Below are 10,686 nucleotides of genomic sequence, written 5' to 3' on the forward strand. Positions count from 1 at the left end.
GGCGGGGGGTGGTGAGCAGCCAGATGCTGAGCAGGGGTATGGTAAGCAGCGGAGCAGGGGCAGTGCAGCGTCTGTGAGGCCCTGCTCTTGCCCCTCCTTGGCCCTGCTCCTGTGGCACGGGGTGGCCCCTGAGACCTTTCAAAGTACCCCCAGGAGTACGCATACCCCCAGTTGACAACCTATGACATAAGCTAATGGTAACAATAAGGAACAGTAGACTGAGCCCTGACATGGAGGCTGTGCCTTATAATTTTATTCACATTAGAAGCTTACTTAGTAAAAGAACCAGTTCTAAGACTCAGCAAAGCAGTGAGAGAAATTCTAAACCCACAGGGGCTTCCATCTTACTCCCCTTAAGTAATTGGCTAATTACACAATTACCTTAAGACCAGCTACATGTGCAAATTAGCTATCACACCATTAAAAGCTCCATCCAGCCATAAAGTTAGATCTAAAAAATGTGTACTAACTATAGTTGGTTGCTATTGAGCTTTAATTTGCATGTGTAGCAGGGTCTTCCCTGTGGCTGGGAGGCCTGTTGGCTGACAGGACTCTCAGCTGCAGAGGTGCACCATGCCCAGCTAGGGCTGGGAGTTCTACAACTGATGGGACTCTCAGTGCCAGCAGCTGCTGACTCTGGGTCCCAGCACAGTCCTACAGCTATGGACGCTGGGTACTGGGATCCAGCTTGGTCCTGGCAGCCAGGGAGTGTGGCTGCATTGAGGTACATGAAACTCCTGGAGGCTGAGGGATTGTGCCTGAGACAGTCTCCTAGGTTCGAGAGTACATGAAACCTCCGGTGTACCTGTTATCCCCCAACTCCATGGGTTCCATGTGCTCTCAAGCCCTGGATGTTGTGACAACCACAAACACTCAGCCTTGTAAGTGTGTGGGGCACCCCCCCAAACTCAAAGCCCCTCAACTGAGGGGTGGTCCCAGCTACAGGAGCTTGTTTCTTGCCAGTGCAGGGGAGAATCAGGCTCCCCCTGCACTGGGAACAAGGTGCAATGGGATCTAATGTGTGATCTATAATCGTACCTCCATAGTAGGATATACAGTTGTGTGCATCGTGCATTCAATCCCATTGTGCCTTTACCTGAATGTGTAGAGGAGGCCTCAGTCTTTAATGTTGCCAGTGGAGTCACTGTTATCCCAATCAAGCAGATGATTAACCCAATAGAAAGCTGAAGATGTGAAGCAAGGGGCGGAGCAGGGATGTAGCAATAACCTGAGACTGGTGTTGCATTTGTTCTGGGAGAAAATGTTTTCTCCCAGGACAAAGTGCATTCATTCAGACATCCATGTGCGCTGCCCTGGAACAAACCCTTAAAAGGTTTGTGGAATAAGAAGAGATAGCAGTTTGCCCTGGGACATCACAAAATACATCTAAAATGTTGTCCCGAGACTGCATTATTGGATCAATGGCAGAAAAGTGGCTGTGCATTCAGCTGCTCACTAAACCCTGATTGGAGGGGTGATGTGTGTACACGCCAATCACACAACTTTTCTTTTTCTATTCTTAGACAAATGTGATGTGTGTTCCCAGCTTGAGGGACTCCCTAACCACTCAGGTCAGGATATTGATATATATCTATGTAAAGATATAATACTTCCAAAGTAAATAAGTTAAAATAAACACTTACCCAAAAAACTATGATACTTGTCAAATGATGGTCAAGTGACACAGAACAAGCACCTGCAACTTGTCCTTAGAGTCATACAACCAGTTGTTGTGTTCACTGTGTTTGCTGCTATGCATTCAGCCCAAGAGCTAACTAAACCTGGTCCTGTAGGGTCCACAGACAGGGCCCTCACTAGGGAAACAAAAGACAGAGATGGTCACCAGAGTGCTGAGCCATTAGAAATTCTGCTATGCCTTTTCTTTGCTGGATACAACCATTAAACACAGTCTACTGCATCACCTACCAGAAGAGAGTTAGTTCTTGATTTCATTCCCACAGCTGTGTCAACTGAATTCCAACAAACTAAAACTGGTTCAAATGAGAGCAGAATCAGGCCCTTATGCTGTAAAAAAAGAAAATTAAAGCAACCCCCCACCCCCAAGTAAAATCAAGAGGACCAGATCCACAGCTAGTGTAATTAACCAGTGAAGTAAAGAGAGGTCACCCAACTTTTACTAAGTGAGAATCTGACTCATAACGTGTAATTTGTTAAAATAAAGGACCAAAAGATTGTAGAATAGACAGTCAAAAGCTAGGTTGGCCAATAGAGATTAATCCTCTCATTCTTCAGTGTAGTCTTTGCTCCAGTTTAATATTCTCAAAAGACAGAATTTACTCTGTGAATTGCCTGGCCCAGATAACCTTCCTTTTACATACATACATGGCACCTGGGCAAACTTTTTACTGTTGGAATGCAGAGAGGGTGCATCGTAAACCACAAAATGTTGCCCAGATCCAAACTGGTTCAGTGGAAAAATTTCTGAAGACTGTAGCTTTCACTGCATTTCAGATGTATAGCATAATTTGCAGAAGCCTAAGCTGAAATTCAAAGGTACTGAAGAGAATTAGGAACCCAGTTTCCATTGAATTTTAGTGAGATTCAGGCACTTAGTGCCAAATTGTCAAAAGTGGTCAACTCCTAGTGGTTTCCATTGTTCTCTAAATGACAGCAGTGAGAAGGCTTCTCCATTCTTCTCAATAGAAGCTACTGGATTATGAAAATCTTACTCTTGCTTTAAGTGATTTTTTTTGTCCCAATTGTTGGTCACTTGACAGTTTGAAACATTGCTTTGACAGACTATTGCTGGATATTGTTGGGAAGGGTGATTTCATGTGATTAAATTTATGTTCAATATTTTGGATTGCTCATAGTTATTCTTGGTTTGCTTTTAGAGAACAGATGGGGGCTGCTGTTGATCTGGTCTATCATCATTTAAGCATCATTCCTCCATTCTCAGATATCACTCCATCAGTACCTAGGGTCTGCCAGAAGAACATAGTCAACAACAGTGCATGGATTTCTGTTTCCCATCCTTCAAGTGCTAAGCATGCTGCTAATGCTACCATCCCAGGGAAAAAGAACTATCTCCATGCTTGGTCTAACTTAATTGACTTTAAGAGTCTTAAAACAGCAATAAATTTGATTGCCCAGGTTGAAACTCCAATGCAGAACTCATGTGTGGCAACATGAATGGTTATTTCCCTTAAACAAACAGAAAGAACCCAATTTCCATTCTTAATTAAAATGAAAAGGGGGTTTTATATTTAATGTTTTCTACTAAACCCTCTTGTAAGATTCATTATTATAAGGTTAACTCACCCTGTGGTTTAGCTCACAGTTACACTGAACTTCTTTGTGAATGACTCTTTTACAAGCAAATCCATCAATCTCCTAAAATAACTTTTTTTAAAATGTGCAGATCTTTCCAGCTGCTGACACATGTACCTTTTTTCTTATGAGAAACACCAAAAATGCCCTATTTGTGTATGTAAGTGCCACCAGTGGAGAGCAAAACCCTGCTATTTCCTTAATGCTCTTGATTTCAATGTAATTATGGAAAGAACACATGCTTTGTAACAGCTGTGATTAGTGGAAGCACTGGGGGAAAACAGACAATTATGAATGAGTTATTTTAAAAAATGCACCAAATTAAAGGACATAATGGTGGCCCCACTAGCCCTCACATTGTCCAATACGTACAATGCATTTAGAGCCAGATTGTACACAACTGCCCACAATTATTGCTGTGTAGATTTTAGCCAGTGGGAGTTCCAAGAGGCATTGTACCCAAGGATCATAAACCCTCCCAAAGCACTGCACCAGACCAAGGACTTCGCATACTGCTCCAGTCCACATATTGTGCTTGTCTCCCTGTGGCTGGCTAGCTGACCTCTCTGGAGGGAAAAACCCTTCCTTTTTGAACTCCTTGGCCCTTATTTTCATGGCTCTCTCTCATGAAGGCAGGTACAGTCTGACTCTTGACATAACAGTAATACTTTGCAACATTCATAGTTGTATTCCTAGCAAACGTGTCTAATAAATGTCTACAACATATTAGTCTCTCTCTCACGCAGATTCTGGATGAGATAGGTGCAGCGCTAAATGGCCAAGCCCCTAAACACTGCAAAAACTAGGTATCCCATAGGGAAACTCAATTTTTCCTATTATTTTTTCTCCTACAGTTGATTCTACCTGAGCTGCAGCAATAGATCCAGATTGCCAAAGCCTCAAAGTCTGGGAGTGTTTTGGGTCTAAAGTGGTATTCATTTGGTAAATGCTTCTTTTTTATTAGCTGGCATCCTATGTAGTCACAGTAGCTCTATCTCAATGGTCTCCAGCTTTTTTATACTGAAAGACCACTTTCAGCTTCTCCAATGCCCCTTAAAAGGCTTGATGTTAGGGCAGTGCGAAGCTTCATTCCCTGATTCGATTCGGTGGAGATTTGGCCCAATTCGGTGACTGAATCTCCTAATCTGAATTGAATCAGGAGACCCTTTAATCTCTCCAAATCAAATCAGAACCCTCCAAATCGATTCAGAGAGATTCAGAAAGATTCGGCAATTTGTACATAGACACAGCTTTAAATGTTTTTTCTGCATACCTCAAGGCACCAGGGGTGTTGTGAATACTGCGATGGTGGGGTGCATGGAGCATCCCACAGGAGTGCGGGGGGTTCCCTGGCGTGTTCAGCAATGGACCCAGAAGTGGACAAGAAGTACTTCCGGTCCACTTCTGGGTTCACTGGGAAGTGTGCTAGGGGCCCCTCCCCCCCATGACCCCCTGGCTCAGTGACTGGTGCCTCCTGGGTCTGGGGGGGCACCTGGGGTCCCCCCACAGCCAATTGCCGAGTTGGAGGTGCATGGCGGGGGCCGAGCACACTCCCCAGTGGGCCTGGAAGTGGACTAAAAGTGCTTCTGGTCCACTTCTGGTTTTGCTGCTGAGCATGCGGGGGCTGCCCCTCACACTCCTGTGGGATTCTGTATCCACGCCAGCATTGCAGCATTCATGAGCCATGCCTGGTACCTTGAGGTATGTAGAAAAAAAATTTAAAGCTGTGTCTATGTCCGAATCACTGATTCTCTGAATCAGCATCGAATCTTCAGATTCAGACCCAGCTGAATTGAATCAGGGACAGTGATCTGACTCAATGGATTGAATCACTGTCCCTGATTAGGGCCGAATCCAAATCGAATAGGGCCCATTTCACACACCCCTACTTGATGGTAGATTTCATGCTGTCTCAAAGGAGATGGACAGGGCCAATCACATTTCAAAAGGTTCACCCCTGGAAATGATGTCATTATTTACATAGTATTGCTAACATTTGAGGATCCTCCAGAGGAAGATGAGAGAGAGGGCTAGGGAGCAGGAACTGCTACCTTCATAAGGGTCATGGCTTACATGTGGAAACCTATTGCTTTATCCTTACTATAGTCTCATTTTTCCTTCAAGTGAAATGAAGGCAGTTATCCTGATTTTCAGAGGTACTAAGCACCTCCACACCTACTGAAATTAGACCTTGTATAGCATAATGGTCGATTTATTCTAATGTCTCATTTTAAAGACAGTTATAAAATGGCAAGTAAACTTCCTGTGTCCCTAAAAGAAAACACATAATCCACGGTTTCTCATAGCATGAAATAGAATTAATGTGTGTCCTGGAACCACAGCCCCTGGAACATATCAACACTAACAGTTTCTTCCAGTCAACCATTCCACGTGTAACAGTTTCTTTCTAATCAGAAATTAAGTGTCTTCAAACCAGAATGCAGGATCTCTTAATTTTATTTTGCAGAAATAATTGTACATCAGGACATCAGTATTTAGACTATGATTTTTTTTTAATCTAGCAGTTTCAAAATTATTACCTATGCACCCATGAAATGACAACAATCATATTTTTGGGCAATTGGTGCCAATTGAAAATGATTTCTAATGGTTATTAGATAATTTCATACCTAGCTAAATAAAATAATATTGCAACTATCATGCATCTAAATACTAATGAATTGTTTGTTTGGTAAGTTAGGTACAACTTTTGGCTTCACTGTTTTTGAAACAGCCTACTTTCCAAGAGAGAGAGACAGAGTAAAAATGCCTATTGTCAATATAAAGTCAATTTTATCTGGACTATAAATAAAAATAATTTGATGGCAACATATAATCAAAACAACATGGTGAAATATGACTCTTACATTTGGTTCTCCTTACCTGGTTGCCCACATCTCTCTTAGGCATAAATGGAAAAATGTGACATAGGGATAGATTTAGAGGGGGTGCAAGGGAATGATCACACCTTGCTTTAGCTGTGTTGCACGTGAGATTTTGGCCCAAGGTCTGGACAGATCTCCTGCTTTCTCACAGCTCTGAAATCCAAGGGGAAAGTGCTGCTGCTGCCATTCATTCTCCTTTTCCTGGAGGGGAGGAGAAGAAGGAAAAATGGTAACAGTGTTCACCCCCTCTCTACAATATAACTGTATAGAGATTTGCCCCCTCTTCCTCTTCAGTGGTAACCAAAGTTGGAATTAAACATTGTAATGTCACTTTTTTGGTGGAGGGCGGGGTGGGGGGGAGGTCATTGGGACCATTCCTGATAGTCAAATTTGGCACAAATTCTAGCAAAGATTAGGTTATTCAGTGGATATTAACCATTTGGTTATTCAGTGGACTACCAAGAAGATAGTTTTTTTAACTGTTTCTTCTCTATTTTCAACTGGCTATTCCAGTTGAAAATAGCCAATAAACAACTAGAGATTGCTTTGAATGGAGGAGAACAATGAGGAAGGCTTTATAAAAAACTATTGGAAATAGTATTTCATAGTTAACTACTTGTTTGTGTTCCTTTTGTTGATACTAGGGAATTGTCATAACTGGATGGACAAAACAATGAATATTGAGAGTCAACCTTCCTGGCCAAAACACTTCTCCATTTGTGGAGGATTAACTCTTAATCATGATTTTTTTTTGGTATTTGAGTCTTGATGCTATTACAGTAATGGATGGCAATTGTGTGTTACTTCACTTTTTCGTTGTTGCTGCAGCAACTAAATAGTGTTACATTATTATACCTAATTTGTCTCCATTAAAATAATGGGTGGCAACTTCGCATTTTCTTCTATGGGTGGCTGTTATTGATGTAATTTCTCTTCATTAGCCATGGTTTGCTGTGTCCCTTGGTGGCTATTGGCTCTGCTTCTCTAGAAGTAAGAATGGAATGTCCTCTAGCGGTATAGACAGAGTGTAAGTCAGGACTCTGCTGCTGATTCAACAGATGACTTTGACTGAATCCTTTAATGTCACAGCACTTCAGTTTTCCTGTATGTGAAATGGGGATAATACTACTGTACTTCTACTTTTTTATTTTTTGCAAATAAATGTCCCCTTTCCCTTCAAGCTTTTAAAATGTTGACGGTTTTCAACCAGGTCTGAAAACTGATGTTTTTAAGAAAATGCTGCAATAGCCTACTATACAGAAGAGCTGGAAGGAGGCGGATGGCTAGGACACTTGTCTGGGAGGTAGAAGACTAGTTCAAGTGGCTGCACTGAATGAAGCACAGCAAGGATGTGAATTGGGATACTATGGGATTTGGGGGTATGTTTCAGTTTTGGTATGTTAACCTCTCTTTCTGGTTTCGTTTCAGTTTTTGTCTGATAATTTTTTTAATATTTATTTTGGATCAAAATGAATGTTAAAGATTCTAACTTCATCCCAATTTTAAAAAATTCTGCTTAATAGGAAAAACATTTTCTCCCTAGGTGTGCCCTCTCTCACACTGCTTAACACCACATTAGTCACATCTTTATGGGTATGCTCCAGGTGAAGTATCTAGCATTAACTCTCTTCTATGGTTCTGGAGACTCTAGGTTAGTACTGCTAGCTTCATATTCTGCTTCAGTACCTCCGCCTCAATTCTGTAACTCATCTGTCAAAAAAAATATTCTGTTTCAGTTAAACTCTTCTGTTCTAGTTCCTGTGAGAAAGGCTTTTCAGGATGATCCAGGAAAAAAATCAACTTGTTAACCATGTACTATGTCTTCACTGTTTCCAGCAACATTATGTTTTCAGCAGATCTCCATTGTAACACACTCCACTATTGTAGGAGTAGCCATTCCTGTGAAATGTATTTGACTCTACAGTGGTCTGTGCCTTTTATGTTGTAAAACCTCTCTGTTCTTCAGTCTAGAAAATAAAGAAACTGAGTTGGTTTCTCTTTTTCACTGTTTATTCAGTGAAGCCTTGTGTTTTAAACAGGTAATAAATTTATACTAGCATAAAACTGTGGTGAAGAATCAGTCCTTAATATTAAAGAATATTAGCCAGTAGGGCTGTGCGAAGCTTCAATTCATGATTCAATTCGGAGAAGATTTGGCCCGATTTCGAGGCCAAATCTCTGAATCAGAATTGAGTCGCTCAAAGCTTAAAATTTTCCAAATTGATTCAGAGGCTCTGAGTTGATTCAGAAAAGATTCAGAAGTGATTCAGAGATTTGGAGATTCATAAGGCAGTCTTTGAGGGGAAACAGAAACTTAGAAAGGGGAGGGGGAGCGGGGGGGAAGGACAGACATCTCTAGCTGGCCAGTGAGTGTGATTTCCCCCTGAGTCCCCTTCCAATCACAGTGTCTGAGGGAGGGACATAAAAACAGCATAAAAGCCACTGTCTGCAGGCTTTTCTGTCCCTTTTGTGAGCTGTTTCTGCCTGAGCAACAGCATCTGGAGGGTACTGTGGCTACTGGACTGGCTTCCTAGTCACTCAGTCACCTGCTCCTTTTTGCTTTTAGAAAGGATTGGATAGGATAGGATATAGCTTAGTTTAGCTTAGCTTAGCTAAACTTACAATTCTTTTAGAAGAAAAAGTCAGATATTCATACAAAAAGAAGAGATTCAGATTATATATAGTTATTAGTTTTTGATATTATTATAGTTAGTTTACATACAAACTAAAGACAACACAGAAAAAGTGAGACAGAGATTCAGATTGAGATTAATAAACAACACAGAACTCAGAGTCAAAGAAGAAGATATATTATTTTAGGTACACTACACAACACAGAACAGTACAGTAAAGAAACATAACCCAGAAAAAGAAGAAGAAGAAGTCAGTCACATATTCAGAGTCAGAGCACTTCACAGAAGAACAACATACATCATATAGTTATTAATAATCAATAATCAGCAAGCCACAGTCCACTACACACAATGCAAAGCAAACAAATCACACAACCCAGAAGAAGTCAGACACATACACACCTGTTGCAGCACAGGAAAAATTAATATGAAGCTTGGTGGAAAGGCAGGTGCCAGGTCTTCTGGCAGGGGAGGGAAAGGGGCTAGAGGGGTATGGGGGAGAGCTAGAGCTGCAAGTTCCCCCCCTCAAACATAGACACATCCTCTTCCCAAGCAGCCATGAGGTGTTTGCTGCCAGTGGAAGCAAGGAGGTGGGAGCCGTGCCCCTTGCACCGGCACCACCTCCCCTAACTCTAGAAATAGGCACCAGCAGCAGAATGACTGTCTCCTCCACCACAATTTCATCTCCCAGAGTGAGCTTCTCACTGCCAGAGGAGGAGCTGGAGCTGGAACCAGGGGACCTGAGCATTCTGGCTAAAGCAATTCTGGGGACCGAGGAGGAATCTGAGTTTGTGCTCCACACCCCTCAAAGAACCTGGTCTCCTTCTCTGGAAAGCACCTTGGAGGAGGTTGAGGTTGTTGAGGCTCAGGCAAGGGGCTCAGCTGAGTCAGCTCCTCCTGCTCTTGTGCCTCAGCTTGCTGAGGAGGAGGAGAAGGCAGGAGCCCCACCCTTAACCCAGAAGCAGGTGAGTAGTGTAGTGTGGGATCGTTTTGAGGTGGCAGATGATCCCAGGTTTGCTATCTGCCAGCACTGCTGAAGGCAAGGAGGTGAAACACTTCACCGCCATGCTGCTGCATCTCAGGAGGCATCAATCTGTTGCCCTTCTTCCTGCTCAGCCTGGCACCAGTGAGAGCATGCCCAAAGTAAAGTCCCCCACTCACTCCAAAGCCCCTGTCCTCGCAAAGCAGAGGCAAGCCACCCTGAAGTAGTGGGAGAAAGCTGCAGGCAGAGTGGGGCATGTTCCCAAGGCAAGCAAGATCACTCAGAGCTTTGGGGAGAAGCTTGCTTTGGATAGCTAGATCTTCTTAGTTGAGTGGCCAAGGTTCAGGGGGCTCATGGCACTCATGGCCCCAATTTACCAAGTGCCTCCATGCACCACCTTTAGCAAGACGGTGGTGCCCTCCCTGTGTGAGGCATGCAGGGAGTACTTGGGAGTACTCCAACATCTGCAGCAGCTGGGGTGGTGATCACGCCTACCTCTCCCTCACAGGGCACTAGTGTAATCAGTCAGGCCATTGGTGGGCTCTGCTCCAAGCCGAGGTGCTGGATGAGTCCCACGTGGCAAGGGAGTTCATGGTGGCCATGAACTGCATTGTACATGAACTGCATTGTGCAGGCATGGCTTACTGGGTATTTTGAGCTGTAGGAAGTTGGCTTCAGTTCTGGTGATGAGGTTAGGTGCTTGTTTGAATTTTCAAACCACTTTTCAGAGGTGGGCCTATGAACTGCACTTCATCAGCCTCCTGGGTATTAGGTACAGAAACTCATGGACTCAACATAGACAGTGGAATTCTGACACACTACAACCTGCCGGATATCTGACTCCCCAAGTAACTCTGCGCTTTTACCTGCGCTGCTACATCCCCCCCCCCACCCC

Source organism: Alligator sinensis, unplaced genomic scaffold (genome assembly GCF_000455745.1).
Source record: "Alligator sinensis unplaced genomic scaffold, ASM45574v1 scaffold917_1, whole genome shotgun sequence".
In the NCBI taxonomy this organism is placed as follows: domain Eukaryota; kingdom Metazoa; phylum Chordata; order Crocodylia; family Alligatoridae; genus Alligator; species Alligator sinensis.